The sequence below is a fragment of the Phacochoerus africanus genome, chromosome 2 (assembly GCF_016906955.1).
Source record: "Phacochoerus africanus isolate WHEZ1 chromosome 2, ROS_Pafr_v1, whole genome shotgun sequence".
Lineage (NCBI taxonomy): Eukaryota > Metazoa > Chordata > Mammalia > Artiodactyla > Suidae > Phacochoerus > Phacochoerus africanus.
The window spans coordinates 236644636-236663360 of NC_062545.1; positions in this window are offsets into that span (position 1 = coordinate 236644636).

The following is an 18725-nucleotide window of genomic DNA, read 5'->3' on the forward strand; positions in this document are numbered from 1 at the left end:
TTTTTTTATGGTTGTTTTGTCTACCCTGAGTCCCTTGCAATCCCATATGAATTTTATTTTAGAAATTTCCAAATTTTTAAATTTATTGAAGAATAGTTGATTTACAATGTTTTAATTTTTACTTACAGCAAAGTGATTCAGTTACATATATATATGTATATATATATACATATAGACACACACACACACACACACACACACACGTGCATTCTTTTTCCTATTCCTTTCCCTTATGGTTTAATCACAGGATGTTGAATTTAGTTCCCTGTGCTATATAGTAGGACCTTGCTGTTTATCCATTTTATATATAGTAGTTTTCATCTTTTAATCCCAACCATATGAATTTTATAATCAGTTTGTCAATTTACAAAGAAGTCAGCTGGATTCTGATGGGGATTGCATTGAACCTGTAAGACAGTTTGGGAATATTACCATCCTACAATGTTAATTCTTCCTATTCATGAACAGAGGATATTTTTTCCATTTACTTAGATTATTTTTTTTACTACTTTTCAACAATGTTTTAGAGTTTTTAGAGTATAAGCTTTACACTTCTTAAATTTATTTATTTATTTATTTAAAATCCAGTTTTTATTTTATTTTTTAAAATTTGTATCTTTTTGACTGTGCCTGTGGCATATGGAAATTTCTGTGCCAGAGACTGAACCTCACCACAGCAGTGACAACACTGGCTCCTTAAGCTGCTGGGCCACCAGGAGCTTTTATTTGTTTATAATCTCTTAATCATGCCCTGTTGTTTTATGTCTCTAGACCTTTGTGACTACTTTTGCTTTGCTTGGAAAGTCTTCCTATCCCAAGTCTAATTGTTGAATTCTTATGTATCATTCAAGATTTAGTTCTTCCTCTATATAGGATTCTGTGATCCTTTCTACTATCTTTCTTTAAAAAAAAAAAAAAAAAAGACAAAGGGAGTAGGAGTGGATAATGGCTTTTTTTTTTTTTTTTAAATTAATATGAGTTTTAAGGTAACCTAACTCAGTGGTTAAGAACATGGATTTTTGATCAGACACAGTAGAATTGGGTCCAAATCCCACTTCTACAGTTATCTTTGATTTTAGGCAATTATTTGACCTCACTGAACCTGAATTTTTTTTTTTTTTGTCTTTTTGTCTTTTCTAGGGCCGCTCCCACGGCATATGGAGGTTCCCAGGCTAGGGGTCTAATCAGAGCTGTAGTCACCAGCCTACGCCAGAGCCACAGCAACGCCAGATCCGAGCCGCGTCTGCGACCTACACCACAGCTCATGGCAACACCGGATTGTTTAACCCACTGAGCGAGGCCAGGGATCGAACCTGCAGCCTCATGGTTCCTAGTCTGATTCATTAACCACTGTGCCACAACAGGAACTCCTGAATCTAAATTTTTTCATCTATCAAGTGAGGGCAAAGTATGTATCTTTTTGTATCAATTTCTTTACTTCTCAGGCTACTAAGAGTATTTTATGTGTTAATATAAGTAAAGCACTTAGAACAGTTCCTGGCCCATAGTAAGTCTTAATTATTTTTATCTACCAACTTCTAGAACCCTTGCTATTTTCACCATACTGTTCATATAAACTGTGCTTGATAAATAGTTGCTACTGGAAAGGTGATGGTGATGGGAGCAGTTATGGTGGCAGATGTTTCAGTTAGAACTCAGTCCTGAAGGAGAACATCAAATGTATTTCTTTTCTGATTAAAATTTTAGGATAAGACCCAATTACCTCATCATAAGCCAAATGTCAAGCTTTTCTAGCCATCCTCTGAGATTTGCCTCATTGGAAATGACCACCCTTTCATTAAATACACTTTTATGTTATAATTTCTTGATTTTTTTTTATTGTCCACTGTAGTGAGAATTCAAATGGCTATTACAAGCTAGTAAAATCTACAGAGCATAAATGCTTTGAGGTCTAGTTCTGAGTGATATTCACTTTCCATGAATACCTTAGTATCTACTAGCATGGACACAATGAAATTAAAATGTGTGATGATGATTTAAGTAAAAAGCCATGGATATAAAATTCTTAGAATATTCTCAAGAACATATAATTAGAAAGTGCATTGGAAAATATACTTTTTCATAAAGGAAATCAAATTTCTTTCATGGTTTAATCATCATCTCGTTTTTTTCAGTAGTCCTAAAACCTCAGAAGATTTTCTGTATTCCTATTCAAATGAGCAAGTTACTGTAAAAATTATAACATTAAGCTCATTTATAAAATATATTTGATTTACATCGACTATGTGTGATTTATACCAAGAGCTATCAAAAGTGACTTTGCCTCTTTTTTGGATGGCAAACCACAAGAATGTGCCAAAAGGGGTCTCAGCATCATGTGCTACAATTGCTCTGTGAAGTGTACTTTAGAAATCACCTAGAGCAACTTCGACTATGGAAGTAAATTTCAAAACAGCATGTCCAATGTATTTTTGAATTCAGTAAGTAAATTTAGATAAACATTTGTCCACCATTTTTTTGTCCTCCCCTCTTTTTAAACTAGGGTACTAGTCGTATACCTTTGTTACTGGCTAGAGCCCTGTGGGGCTTAAATTAAATGTATTTATGCCCACCAGTTGAGCTTATACTCTCCTATAGTACCACACCCCTGGGAACTTGAATCTTGTGAGTGGTATAACCAGGGTGGTGGGTTTTACACCTCCCAGGTGCCTTCACTCCCTTCTCTGTTACTCATGCTCACTCATGTACACAGTTCTTCCTTTAGATCCCTACTCTTCTTGCTTTCAAGATGTTCTTATTCACGTGGACACCATTTCCTATGACATTTTTTCTTTTTTTGTCCAAAGGCTCATTTTACAATGATCAGGTCACTTCTCAGGTGTTTTTATACCTAATGCCATTTCTTACTGGGTGTTAATGACAGTGAAGAACTAGATTATTACATTTTTGTTTGCCTTACATTTATTCTTGCACCTGGAACAAACTCTGGAGTTTCCACAATGAAGCTTTCTCGCATACATTCATTCAATCAGTCTCCCATCACAAATAGCTGTTGATGTATCCTGGACCAGGCATTTCTGCAGGGCTCTGAAGACACATTGATAAATGAAATGATAGGGAACTTCTTAAGTTAGTTATTTACCTCTAGGGCCTGTTTTCCCACTAGACTCTACATATGATGAAGGTAGAAGGCTATGCTCGCTTTGTTCCTCCTGTGTCCCGTTCCTGATACTGTCACTTAACAAATAGTTGTTTGTTGGGAGTTCCTGCTGTGGCACAAGATCCATGATGTCTCTGGAGTGCCTAGATGCAGGTTTGATCCCTGTCCTGATACAGTGGGTTAAATGATCTGGTGTTGCCACAGCAGTGACTGTGGCCCAGATCTGACCCCTGGCCTGGGAACTCCATATGCCACAGGGAGGCCAAAAAAAGAAAAAAAAAATTGTTGATTGAGTGAATTGACAGCCCATGGAGAATTACTCAATTTTATATGTTCTAAAGAACTGTTAAGGGAAAACAGTTATTCTGTAATTTATTAGGAAAAAGAGCAAATTGGGCCTAAAATGAAAATAATCTTATATACTACATTCATTTGTTAAAATGCACAGTTATCTTTGATAGAAAACTTGGAAAATAATATTAGAGCTGGGTGTATTTTAGTAGCAACTATGAAATCCCCTTCCTCCCTTTTCAGTAAGGTTAGAAAAATTAAGGGGATCACCATTGGTCCTTCAGTTGTCACACAATAAATCTGGGACTTACCCCAGGTTTTAGGAGTGTCAGATCTTTTATTGTCTTATTACTATGACACTGTGTGGTAGTGATTTTGTGTTTTATTCTTTAGCCTTTAGATATCAAGGTGAAATTATATCACCCTAGATAAAGATCTTAACCTTGGAGAAAGTTCCTTAAGCAAATCAGCATAATCAAATGTGGCAGATGTTAGTTGGCATCACATTTCAGGAAAAAATAACTTGATTTGGCTGAGTCCTAGAGCTTACACTTGTCTCTTGCATGAAAATGTTGCATGAAAATGTATTGGGGCTTTGACATGTGTGGCAACCAGTTCTCAGCAGAGTGAGTCACACCTCCTCCTATCCTGCAACTGTCAGTGCTGGCTTCCTCAAAGGTTGGAAACATTGTAGTCATGTGGCTTGGCTCACTGAGAAAGAAAAAGCCATGAGCCAGGGGATGGCAGCATTAGAGAAAAGTCAGGAAGAATATTGGACAAAATAAGGGTAAAAATGGAACCCCAGAGAAGGGGCTGACCTTGAACCTAGAATCCAAGAAGGAATGAGGCTAATCTAGAGCATTTTCTAAGATCTTTCAGCTTTAATTCTTGCAAAGAGGAAATAGAGGTGTAATCTTATGCTTAGTAGATAGAAAGGATTTGAATGCGTTATGTTAGCCAATGAAATTATTTGTAGGCCAATAAGAGAGATCAGGATCAGGGCAGGTAAATTGATCCTAGACAGAGAACTAGGAAACAAGGCAGAACATCTCTCAGGGAATAGTGCTTTGGATTGGCCTTCACTGGATGGTACATTGGTAGTGCCTGTCCATTCCTATCAGCCAGAAGCAGTGAACTCATTCCATTCTTGTTGCTTGTGCTGCTTATGTGGCTTACTGCTAGGCTACTGTCACCAGGTTCCTCACTGGTTCTAGGGTAGGGTTATGACAGGGTTGTTCATGCCATATAGCTAAGTTACGGCTAGAGTATTATGGGAACTGACTACATAGTACAAATAATGATCCTGAAACATTTTGAAATGAAGTTTCCATGACTCCTGCAAGGTCACCCAAGTTGGAAACTTGGGGGAAGATATGAGTTTTTGAAAATACAAAAGAAAACTATGCACGAAGAGAAATTAGTACATGTGTATAGAAGCAAATAGTAATGGCAGCCTAACTGCCATGGAGTAAAGTAGATGGGGGTAATGGAAAAGGAGGGGACAACTAGAAGGCAACTACTACTCATATTCAGAGGTGTCTGAGCTCTTACTCAGACAGGAACATATATTTTTGAGTAGAAGCAGCACATATATATGACTTTGCTTGTGAGAAAGGAGCCAGAACTATGAGAGTGGCAATAACTTAAAAGTAATAATTCATTACACATGTATAGGCTTTTAGTGTTTACAGTTGTTTTCATACACTTTCTGTATTCTTCCTTGTGCAAAACATGTGAATAGACATTATTTTATTCCTATTTCACCAACGAGGACATTTATATTGAGCCTCAGAGTCATATGCAGTCATCCAACGCCATGAAAATATGAATCAGGGGCTAAGCTCAGATCTTTGAATTCCAAATTCTGAGTTTTCCCCCTCAGATTTTACAGGTTCATGTCAGTGAAGTCTGAACATTTCCATGGATGGTCTTGCCCAGGGCCATTGCTATTTTGGTCACCACCATGTCCACAGTGCCTCGTGTGATGTTTGGCATGTGATAGGCACTCTAGTGCATGTGTTTAGGGAAGAATAAACAGACAAATGGGGTGAGAAAGATAATGATATTTCATGAAGGTGTGACATTTACTAGACATTTACTCTAGTAAATGCCGGTCCTAGAGTTTTCACCTACTACTGCTGTTTGCTAATTGGCCCTTTCTTTTTCAGCTACAGTGATTAAGAAAACACAAAGAAGTATAGATAATGAATCCAAAGTTCAGCTAGTATCTGGCTTAAATTTGAGGTTAAGTGGTAGCCTATATTAAACTACATCATGGATCAACATTATCCTTCCTACATTAAATACCACTGATGTAGAACATATGCCAGCTCATATAATATTTTTTTGTCCTTCCCCCATCCCAGTGAAATAGAGGTTTTATTTATTTTGCTAATAGTTTTCTCCTACTTTGTTTGCATTAAATACTCCTTAATGTTATTGTATGATAATACACATATTTTGGGGATTTTAGAGTTGTTTGTTTTGAAATCTCCTTGGGAAATGGAAGCCTGTTTCCTGCATCTTCATTTCTCCCACAATTCTGAATACAATGATACACACTTAATTAGCTCTTAATAAGTACCTGCTATGGAGTAATTATATGAAGAGAAAGTAAATTATTCTCGTTAATTTTGTTCTTGTCTGTCATTGCATAAAAGCTGTATATGCCTTATGTCTGTTGTGGGAGAAAGCTAGTTTAGATATCAGATACAACTAGATTTTCATCCCTTATCGGCCCTTAAATATCTACGAGAGCCTCAGTTTTGTTACCTATGAATGAGAAAAATAATTCCTGAATTATAGAGTAGTTATGATAATTACATGAGTTAATGAGAAACCACTAGAATACGGTATAACATAGACCAGGCATTTCATCTTCCTTCTATTCCACTCCTAAATAATCTATGTGAAAGACCAATTTTAATCTTAGCTCCCACATTTATAAGGTGTACATAGCTGTGGACAAATGACTTCTCCAAATTTTAGTTTTCTGTAAAATGATATCAAAAGAGAGGATCAGAAGTTCCTGTTGTGGCTCAGTGGGTTAAGAACCTGACTAGAATGCATGAGGTGAGGGTTCCATCTCTGGCCCCGCACAGTGGGTTAAGGATCTGGCACTGCCCCAAATTGTGGTGTAGATTACAGATGTGGCTTGGATCCCGCATTGCTGTGGTTGTGGTGTAGGCCAGCAGCTGCACCTCTTACTCGACCCCTAGCCTGTGAACTTCCATATGCGGCATTTTTTCTAAAAAGAGAAAAACAGGGACGGGGGTAGCTATCAAACATAATAGTAAATGAAAATGGATTTTTTTTTTTCTTTTTAGGGCTATACCTGTGGCATATGGAAGTTCCTAGGCCAGGGGTCCAGTCAGAGCTGCTGGCCAATGCCATAGCTATGGCAACACACCAGATCTGAGTCATAGCTCTGACCTACACTGCAGCTTGAAGCAATGCTGGATCTTTAACCCACTGAGCAAGGCCAGGGATCAAACCTACATCTTCATGGACACCATGTTGGGTTCTTAATCTGCTGAGCTACAACAGGAACTCTGAGAATGGATTTTTAAATTTGCAAATTCTTGTACAAATGAAAGGTGTTTACTACCATCCATATTTTACGACGATGATGAGGTCCTAAGAAAACAAGATTGTGTTTTTAATTTTCCTGAATAGAAGAAAATTTCCTAATAGTTTAAATATTTTCCAGCCTAACTCACTTCTAGGAGACGTAGCCTCAAAGTAGAGTATTATCCTTTACTTCTTGGACACAGTGTCTAATTTCGATGGAGTTCTCATTGTTATATGTTTTAATAGGAATGTTAAATATAATATTTCTAGCTGTTTATGGCAAATATCAGCCTTTATTTGCTACTTAATATACTTTCAATCTATTGACATAATTCTAAAAACACTTTTTTCCTCCTTATCATATCTTCTAAAAATGATTTTTATAGTAAAAATGACTTTTGAGTATACTAATAAGCACATTATCAGAGCTAATAGACATCAAACATGTTATAAAACACATATATTTGTAAGCTTTAACTTCAAGATTGGAATGAGTAATACTCAGAACAGTCATTCATGACAAACATGAAAAGAAGGTGGATACATAATGCACATTTCCCTAAGGCATTACAGGGAAGATTTGTATATAGTGCAAATGCAATGTTAGTATTAGGCTTTTCTCTTTTTGAACTCAAATGGCAGCATGAATATTTGGCTTCCATTCATTGAACCTCCAGAACTTCCTCAGCAAGATTTATCTTTTCACATGGGGGCATTAATCAAGACAAATTCCATCACAACTGTTGCCACACATTTCTTGCCATGTGCTATGTATTTAGTTTACCCAGAGCCTACTTCAAAGGACTGTAATTTCAGCATTTCATCACTTCAGCATTTCATCTGTCACTCTGGCAATATTTGATGCCTCTTTTATCCTTCAGTCCCCCCCCCCATATAAACTATTAATATATATGAAAATGCATGTGTCTCTCTTAGACTCTCATTACCATCTTGCCTGCACTGCTAGTTTTGCATGCATCATGCAGTAAATTTAGTGTGAATGGTCTAAGTAAGTTATGGAAAAGCCAAATGTGATTGGACAGATTCATAAAATGTAGTCATGTTGTACACTAGTGAATATATATTTCCTTCTCCTTCTACACGCACACATGGGGCAGTGTGTTTGCATATATACATGTTCTATGAGAGAAGTCTTGGCCATACATAAATAAGTTGATAAAGTCCAGGAATCATATAGCACTTACCAGACATTGAGTTGCAGCTCATGAATCAGCTAGAGCTAACTATAAATAATGGCCATGGGCTCATTACTGTACTGGTTATGGGCCTTTTCCAGTGATTGGTTTTTAATCTAAAAATAGGGACCAGTGGGCTGTTTCAAATATCTCATGTCAAGGGAGTAAATGTCCATAATCAGTTTCCTCCTTTTTTTCCTTCTTGAATCAGGATTCATTGTTAATACATAATAGCTAGGAAAAATGACTTCAGGATTTCTGGGTTGTAAATTCTTCTTAGATGCCAGAGCACAAATCCTTACATGTCCCTGAATTAATGATTTATCATTCCTCTGTTCCTGTTTACTAATTTTCTGAAATGAATTTGCAGTCTTATCATAATATCATTAAACTAATCTGAACTAGTTTGTTGATTGGTTTACTTTCTGGTCACTCATTCCACTTTTCATGATTCTTCTGCTTTCTTGGGCAGTATATTTATCAGAACTCTTTTGGTTGCATGTGGCAAAAATGAAATTTGAAAAGGTTTAAACAGGGAACTGTTTTTTTTTTTTTAAATTTCTCCCAGTATTTTGTTATAAACCTTCAAACATACAGAAACATGGAAAGTTTTATAGTGAAACTATAAAGTTTATATGTATATACTCATGTATACACCACCAGATTCTGCAGTTAACATTTACTATACTTGCTTTAACACTTATCTTTCCACTTATACCTCTTTTTGTCCATAAACCCATTTGATTTTTGGTGGCTTTCAGAGTAATTTGCATGTGTCAGAGATCTTTCCCCCAAATACTTCTGTGTGCATACCTTTAATTAGAGTTCACGTCTTTGTAAAATTTGGGAACAGTAAGATGTGTAAAGCATATCCTAAGTTTCAGTAAGTGAATATACTCGTGCAGCCCATACTCAAGGTGCAGAACACTACCATCATTCAGTCTCCTCTCTCTTCCCAGTAAATACCCATTGTTTTGATTATTTTCCAACAGTACCTTAGCTATGGGTGTTCTAGACTTCATGTCAACAGAAGCATACAGTATGTACACTTTTCTATGTAGGTTTCTTTCACTCAACATATTTTTGAAATTTCTGTGTTGTGACATTTATCAGTAGTTTAAAACATTTTTTTTTTTGGTACTCTTTTTTTTCCTCCCTATCTCTGGTGTATGGAAATTCCTGGGCCCGGGATTGAACCCATGCCACAGCATGACCCAAGCCACTGCAATGACAACACTGGATCCTTAGCCTGTTGCACCACAAGAGAACTCCCAGAAACAGAGAACTGATTAACTTACGTGCTTCCTTTATCTGAGGGTGCACCAAAGAACAGGGCTTTGGAGAGCAGTCACCTGATATTCTTTTTCATAAAGGAGAATCTTACTTATTCCTCTTGAAATTCACCATTTCTGGGTTGTGCCAGGTCTTCCAGTGGTACTCCAGAGCTTTTTCCTAGGGTACCTAGGGTGGCTCAGCCCTTTTTATGAGAACTTTCAGATAGAGAAAATAGCAGTGGGAGAAAGATTTTCCTTACTTCCTTCTGTAGGAGGAAGCAAACCATTTTTTCCTTGTTCTAATAAAGCCCTTGTTGAGACTGAATTAGTTAAGCTTATTAGGCATGGTCTGTAAGGGACTAAAAGTAGGACTCTTTGTCCCCTTTTTAGAATGATATATCCAAAATTCTTTTTTTTTTTTTTGTATTTTTTAGGGCCACTCCCGCAGCATATGGATGTTCAAAGGCTAGGGGTCTAATTGGAACTATAGCTGCAGGCCTACGCCCAGCCACAGCAATGCCAGATCTGAGCCACGTCTGCAACCTACACCACAGCTCATGGCACCGCTGCATCCTTAACCCACTTAGCAAGGCTAGGGATCGAACCCACAACCTCATGGTTCCTAGTCGGATTCATTTCTGCTGTGCCACAATGGGAACTCCATTTTTTTTTTTTTAACCAAAATTCTTTAAGACATTTCAGTTCCACAAGACTATGTGTTTAAACATAGTTTATCTCTTTAGGATTGCCTTTTACTACTTACTTTGTTTTCAAAAGAGTTCTAAAAACATACTTTGATGAAAACAATAATTTTGGTGACTGATATGCTTTTATATTCCCCATTACTCTCTTTCCTTTCCCATACTATTTTCAGGTTCTGTCACAGTTTTATCTGGTTTATGATGACAGATTGACAGATGGAGAATGGGCCACATGCGTTTCTTCCTAGGGTTCAGTATCCTTTGTCAACCCAGAGAAGACCTCTGCCTCCTTCTTATAGCTACTGATTCTATGATGTCGCTAACAAATGTCCTTTGCTTGTCTTTTGGAATCACCATTTATATCCCCAGCCGGGGAATCCTTCTAGTATGGATATCTCTTCATAGAATTAGTTTTGTACCCACCCTTCAACCTACAGCTGCTTCACATTTAGACTGTATGTCTGAGACCAGATGGTCTCAGATGTGATTTGCTTCATCTTAAGTTTCTTTATGTCGCTGGGGTCTTTACATTAATCTGAGTAGGAATTCAGATATATCTAGGGAATGTCTAAGGAACTGATGGGGCAGCCTGCCAGGAGACTGGATGGGCCAGTTAGTATGAGATTTCCTTTTTGTTTCATTCTTTCTTAACTTTTTTTTGGGGGGGGAGGCTAGAAAGGATTGAAGAGGTATGCTTTTGAGATAGAAGCTTAGGGAGTGAGAGAATAACGATTTCAGCACAAGGTCTTTTTTGTTCAGTTTGAGCTCTAGGCCTGGACTCATTGATATTTGCCTAAGCATTTTGGAGAAAATGAGGGAGAGAGAAAAATAATTGAATTTAAAAAATGATTGACCATAGAATGATACTAAATTCACATGGCTTTGATGTACTTTCATCTCTTTACTTACCATTTCTTAGGGACACATGCTTTGTATAATCATAGATGTTTGGGAATATTGCTGTATATTGGACTTGTATTATGAACAATGTTTGATTTTCTTTTTAGGAGATAAGCTATATGTGCTCCAAGAAATATTCCTGGGAATGTTTATTGAGGCAAACCACATATCTAAGATCTTCACATGACTGGGATTTGGGGGGAAAAGAGATTATTTTGCTCTTTTCCCACTGACATGAGTTAGGGCCATTGTATTTATCATCCACCTAAATTCTTTCCTTTGGGGTAGAACTATTAATAACTGATGGTATCAGTACAATCCATAGCTTCATGGACTTTATCCAGTTTAAAGTATTTAATTCCACTCACTAGAAGTGCTTGATTTGTTTCACAAACAGATCTGTACTAACCTATCTCATAGCAGCTCTTTTCCAACACATTCTTGGGTTCTAATTTAGTCAGCCCATTAATTAAGTCACATTTGCAGCCTGACCACTGTTTTAAAATCTTAGCAATGTCATATTCATTATTTATTTACTGTGGAAGCTCCAAGTAGAACATGATATTTTTTCTGTGGTTGCCTGGAGTTTGTGTTCGGATACACTGAACTGGTTTCTACTTCATTGACTGTGACTTGCATTTATGTGATTTTTTTTTTTTTTGGTCAAATATTCCAAGATTTATATAAACACAGCCAAGACAAAGCCTTCCTTTCTTGAAGGACATCCTCTAGGAATAGTAATATTTATGGTTTAGCTTATTCCCCTCTCTTCCTTGGTAGTATGCTGACAGCTATGAGAAATGTGTTTTCTTTAGAAGGATCAGATGTCATTCTTCTCAAGTCATCAGAACCACCTCCTGCAGAACTTTGGCTAGTTGGCTTACCTTGAATTTCCCATTGATATTTCATTTTACCATAACTAGGTCAAGCAAAGCTGACTGGGTCTAGACAGGATTTCATTTTCCCCCTCCCTTGGCATACCTACTTAAAAATTTTTTATTAACAGGTATTTCCAAGTCTTCTCCTGTCTCTTCAAACCCAAGATCATGTGTCCTTTAAGAGATGTAAAACTAAATAGGAGGAAAGAAAAAAAAATACATTTTGTGAAGTTTGGAAGTCATTCAAACACAGAGAGCTTGACACAAGAAACTGAAAACCAGTCTTCCTACATTCAGAGATTTTCTGTCATGATAAAGTGTGGCTTCCTGTTTATAAGACTGATCTAAGTGCATGAAAATCAACTTGTTATCAGAGAGCTCTTGCCAAACTGTGTTTTGGGTGATGTTAAGTTCAAGTGATTAAAAGATATTGTCATAGAATACTTAGTTAAATACAGCATTGGAATATTGAAATGTTCTTTGGTGAAATATATTTGAACATACTATTCCTAGAGAAATATATCATCATTTATTATACATCATTATACATCATTCTAGCAGAACTTAATGGATACTTAAAATATTAACACATTTTTTTATTCATCATGTTATTTGTTTATTTATTTATTTATTGTTAGGGCCACACCTTCAGCATTTAGGAGTTTCCAGGTTAGGGGAATCAGAGCTGCAGCTGCTGGCCTACACCACAGCCATAGCAATGACTGATCCTTAATCCACCAAGGAGGGCCAGGGAGCCAACCGCAATCTTATGGATACTAGTCAGGTTTGCAACCTGCTGAACCACAACAAGAACTCCTATCTTTTTATTTTTAAACACAATGAACACTGTAATTTTTCTCAGTTCATTACTTAATATGTTGAATAATCAAACTTTTGCAAGAGCAACTTATTATACATGACAAATGCAAGTTTTGGAAAGAGGTTCTTTTAAAGTCTGTCCCTGTGCAGACCCAAAGCAAATAAAGTACATAAATAGGGTACATGTCTTTAACATTATATGTGGCAACTCTATGTTCAGTGTAAAAAAATTGTATAAGTAAATGCTTCAGAATGCTTTTGATAGTAACTATAAATTAACTGGTTATGGTTTTCATGTGTTGATCAAGGGGAAACGACACTCATCTGACCTGTGGAATATAGCTGTCAAAGTATTTTACAGAAAATAGATGATCTTCTGGGGGCAAGCGGTGGGCTTCTGGGATGTTGGGAGAAATCATTATGTCAGGATATCAGGGTATGCAAAAACATAAGTGTACTGGACAGCCAGGGGTCAACAGAGATGGTCAGTATGCCTTGTACAGTTCCATTCTTTATAGATTTTATTGGGTTGAGAGTGGGGCCCAGTTGCAGTTGGGAGTTGAGGGTAAGTGGGGTTTTTGCAGCTTTACTATTAGGAGGAAAATCTACCTCATGGACTTTTCTCCACCCTGTTCTAATCACACTTTTTTTTCCCCCCTGGGATCTATTTATACTTTCAAAAACTCTAGTAAACAGGCTTATCAATTATAATTTAAAAAGTAATGATGAGAGTATGACCTTGAGTCAGCATAAATTCTTTTATTTTAAAAATATATTCATTGAGATACAATTCATATACCATAAAATTTCTCCCAATTCTCTGTACAATTTCCTGTTCTTTAAAAATATATTCATAGTTATGCAACACTCACCAGAAGGTAATTGTAGAGTATTTTCATCTTCTCTTAAAGAAATCATGTCCTCATTAGCAGTCACTTGCCATTCTCTTACACCTTATCCTACCATCCTTAAGCAGCTATTAATCTACTTTCTCCATAGATTTGTTTATTCTGGACTTTTCATATAAATGGAATTATACAATAAATGGCCTTTTCCAATGTTGTCCAGGTTCATCTGTGTTGTACCATGTATCAGCACTTCATTTCTCTTTATTTCTGAATAATCTTCCACAGTATGGATGTATCACATTTTATGTATCTTTTTATCAGTTGGTGGGACATTAGGTTGTTTCTACTTTTGGCTGTGTGAATAGTGCTTCTATAAATATTTGTGTACAAGTTTGTATTTGAACATCTGGTTTTGATTCTAGCACCACTCTTTTTTTTTTTTTTTGTCTTTTTGCCTTTTTGAGGGCCACTTCCCATGGCCTATGGAGGTTCCCAGGCTAGGGGTCAAATCAAATCTGTGCCTATGACAGAGCCACAGCAATGCAGGATCCAAGCCATGTCTGCAACCTACACCATAGCTCACGGCAACTCCCACTGAGCAAGGCCAGGGATTGAACCCGCAACCTCATGGTTCCTAGTTGGATTCGTTAACCATTGCGCCATGATGGGAACTCCAAGCACCACTCTTTTTTGTAAGTAAAGTTTTATTGAAATGTACCCACATTAGACATGGAGACACTCTTTGTTCCAAATCAAGCAGATTGAACTTACGGCCTCCCTTTCTACCTGTCCAGAACTGCAGAGCTACTGTAGTGGAGCTAGCGCCAGTGACCTGCTTTTCTAGAGTGACCCCTTCCTTCTACCCTCTCTACAGTGATGAGTGGTAGCAACCCCCTTGGTATTATTGAGTGAATTGCCATTATCTGAGTGAGCAGGGGTGGAGTGTTGTTGCCCCATATCCTTGGCTTGCCTAGAATAGAGCTTCTACCCTGCATGGGGGCTGGTTGGAAGAATGACCTGGTCTCGTTGCCTGTACCACCTGGAAAAGAACTTTTGCAACACAGGGCTGAGGGGTATGAGGAACACCAGCAGTCTGCTTGGTGTGAAACTGTGCCTCAGACTAGGAGGTGGAGGAGAAAGAGTCTCTGTCTTCTTGGCCTCACATGCCTGGAATAGACTTTCTATAACCTGGAGGTGGTGGTGGGGGGGTGAGTGCATAATGGAATGAAGCATGGCTCAGATGCCATAGATTCTTGCTGTTTTTACTGACTTAATATATTTTCTTGAATGAATATTTCTCCATTTGTTTTTTGCCCTTAGGACTATTTCCAGAGCTTTTATATAATTGCTTTTTATAATTTTCACTGGTTAAATTGTTTTCTGAAGAGTGAGTATCCTGAGCTCCTTACTTTACCATTGTGGAATTCCTGCCTGTCATTTACATTTACTTGCATATAGTCAAGTAATTCTGACAAAATGATAATACTTGTATATTTAACTCATCATAACTTTTTTTGGGTTCCCAGTGATTTTTCTTTTTATTATTATTATTATTATTATTTTTACATATTTTGACACATGAAGCCTGAAGAGTTTCAATTTGCCTGTCCTGTTGTGAGGAGAGAAGCTCACTGTAGGCATGCATGTTTGCTAGACTGATATTCTTACTATTCCTTTACCTGTACTTAGCTTTTTTGAAAGAAAACATAATAGTTTACAATTATTTTTCCCCATATGCATCCTGAATAACACATTTTTTTTCTTTAATGGTAGGTGATAATATTGTGCTTTCCTATAAAAGATAGCTAGTTATATCATTTTTTTCTAAAAAGACCAAAATGAAAAAATAAAATGATATAAAGACTGAAAAACAAAAATAAAATAATAAGTGGAAATTTCTTATCACTGCTTTAGTATAAGATAAAAGAAAATAAAAACACATCATAGCTAAGGAAAACAAGATGAATTGTGATTGTTAATATTACTTGAAAATTTAAATTATTTATGGGGGAATAAGTTGTATGGCAGGGTCTGGCATGGTTAGTTCATAATACAATCTTTGGAAAAAACACAGACCACTGAGGAATAATTTTCAAAGTGTTTGCTTATTGACCTCATTTTGAGGGTAGAATTTCTATAAGACCCTTATGGGATGATCTGTCAAAAACATCTTATTGCTCCTGGTCTTTTCTACATAGCAGCTCTGGAAGTGTCCAAATTATAACACGCAGGCTATTATTATGCATGTGGTATTTTTCTCTAGGTACTTTAGTGATTCTGTGGATTTTTTCCCCTATGAAGTGTTGAAAATAGTGATTTTTGTAACCACATTTCCCCAAGGACCCCTGTTTTTTATGGACCTGAGGATCTCTTCTTAGGCAGTCAACCACTATTCCGAACAGCCTGGGCAAGTAACGTTTTCTCTGCTCTTGCATATGAAATTACTGCCTGTTGGCTTTATTAGACTAGAATTAAAGTGGATTTCTGCCCATGAAGCTTTTTTTAAGGGTGAATGTTATGTCTGTTAGTACTTTTAACCTTTCCTAGGAATAGTTTCAAAAATATTTTGGGGAAAAAAAATCATCCTTTTTCACCTCTATGAATGACCTCGATTACAGAGATAAAGCTATCCATGAATCACCTTTGGAGAGGATTTGCAGATGCCAGTGTTCCAGAATCTCCCTCAATTCCAGACTTCAAAAGGGCTTAGGATCATAGAAGGTAAAGGAAAGGATGGTAGCCGGAGTTCCAACAGTTTTTGTTCTGATTGTGTCCTGTACCCTCTTCGTTGTTCTTCCCAACTGGGAGTGCCTGTATATTGAATAATTACTGTGTGCAAGGTAGTGAATCTCTATATACACACTTTCCAAATATATTCTTTTATTTAGTTCTGAAAGATAGTGGGGGAGGCATTACTCTTCCATTAGGAGAAGTAGCCTAACCATAGCTACATAGAGCAGAAGTAGCAGAGCTGGAACTTAATTCAAATGTCTTATTCCAAGTTGACGTTCTTTTCACTATAGCATGGCGGAAGAGTGGGGGTGAGGACAAGGCATCTGTGGGATGTAGGAGAGGCCAGTGGGAGGAAAGATCACACAGAAATGATGTGTGATCATCATTTCATCACAAGCATGAAATAGGGGAGAGGGTCTTACTTTCTTTGATTTTTTTTTGGCATGAAAAATTAGAATCCAAAATTTTAACTCTCTGAATCCTCAGTAAGCAAAGATTTAAGTTGTTTCCAAATACTGATATTTAAGTTGATTTAATGAAAGTTTTCATCCTTTTAGGTTATAGATACTATAAATTTTTTTTTTGTCTTTTTGCCTTTTCTAGGGCTGCTCCTGCAGCATATGGAGGTTCCCAGGCTAGGGGTCTAATCGGAGCTGTAGCCGCCTGTCTATGCCAGAGCCACAGCAATGCAGGATCCGAGCTGCGTCCGTGACCTACACCACAGCTCACGGCAATGCCGGATCCTTAATCCACTGAGGAAGGCCAGGGATCAACCTGCAACCTCATGGTTCCTAGTCGGATTCGTTAACCACTGAGCCATGACGGGGACTCCAAATAGTATAAAATTTTACCAGACTTCATTTTTAAAAAACATTTTTAACCCAAAGTTGGAAAATACAGATGATTTTGGGAATCTTTTTTACCTTATTGTTATAAAGAAAAATTACCAAAAGTATGTGTATATAGTTAAAAAAACTAATAGGAAAACAGAATTTGTTCCAACTTTTCCTATTCCAGTCTCCTGAAGAAGCAGCCTGTATTGTTTTTCATTTTACATTTTTGAGTAAATATGCAATGACCATTAATTTTTTTTTAATTTTATTTTACAGCTGAACCTGTGGCATGTGGAAATTCGAAGTTAGGAGTTGAATCCTAACTCCAGCTGCTGGCCTACACTATGCCAGATCCAAGCCACATCTATGACTTACACCACAACTCATAGCTGTGCTGGATCCTTAACCCAATGAGCAAGGCCAGGGATCAGACCTTCGTCCTTGTGGATACTAGTCAGGTTCATTACCGCTAAGCCACAACAGGAACTCTCACCATAAATTCTTGAGTATTCTTTATTTATCTGTATTCTTGCTATGACAGATAATAGATGGTGTATGATGATTGAGCTTATTTATTCCATCTCCCACTTTTATTTCTCCATATTTTCTTAATTTTTGATAACTATGTCATTATTCAGTTTCTCATTTTATAACCTCTGTAAAGTCATATAGCTTCTACTTATTTTTATTTTAGTTCTTTGTTTTGTTGTTATTATTATTTTTCTGGCTGCACCCACAGCATGTGGAAGTTCCCGATCTGGGGGTCAAACCCGAGCCGCAGTGTGACCTACGCCACAGCTGCGGCAATGCCAGATCCTTAACCTATTGTGTGAGGCTAGGGATTGATCCCACACCACTGCAGAGACAGCGCTGAATCCTTAACCCACTATACCACAGCAGGAACTCCTTTGTTTTGTTAATTTTAGACAGTATCTCTTGACTCCTTGCTTTATATGATGAATATGTTAACCCCCTACCTGTCCTCCCACCTGTTTTTTCCTCTATCTCCCAGCTTCTAATCTCCATTTTCACAAGACTGTTAAGATTTTCATTTCTTTCTATAGCTGTTGTTAAATTATCTATACTTTGTGGAGAATTCTAGATGTTAAAAATTAATAAATAGAATTAAATTTAAAAAATTATAACAAGTATCAATTAAGTGCTTACAGTGTGCTGGGCACTATTCTGATTGCTTTACATATAAAAAATTCAAATTTATTTACATGTATTTTTACATACATTAATCTTCAAACAAAATTATAAGGTAGATAATATATTTTACTCATATTTTATAGACATGGAAACTCAGGCATTGGGAAGATAACTAACTTGCTCAAAGTCATATAGCTAAAAGTGGCGAGGCCAGGATTTGCATCAGTGTACTGTTGGATTGGAGTGCATTTCTGCTTGAATTGCTTTTGCCACATACCAAACCATACCAAAATTTCAACGACTTAAAAAACAGCAGCCATTTCTTTCTCTTATGATTTTGTGGGCCAAAAATTTCTGGTAGTCTTAACTGGGTGGTACTTTGTGGTTTGGTTGATTCATTTAGTCTGCA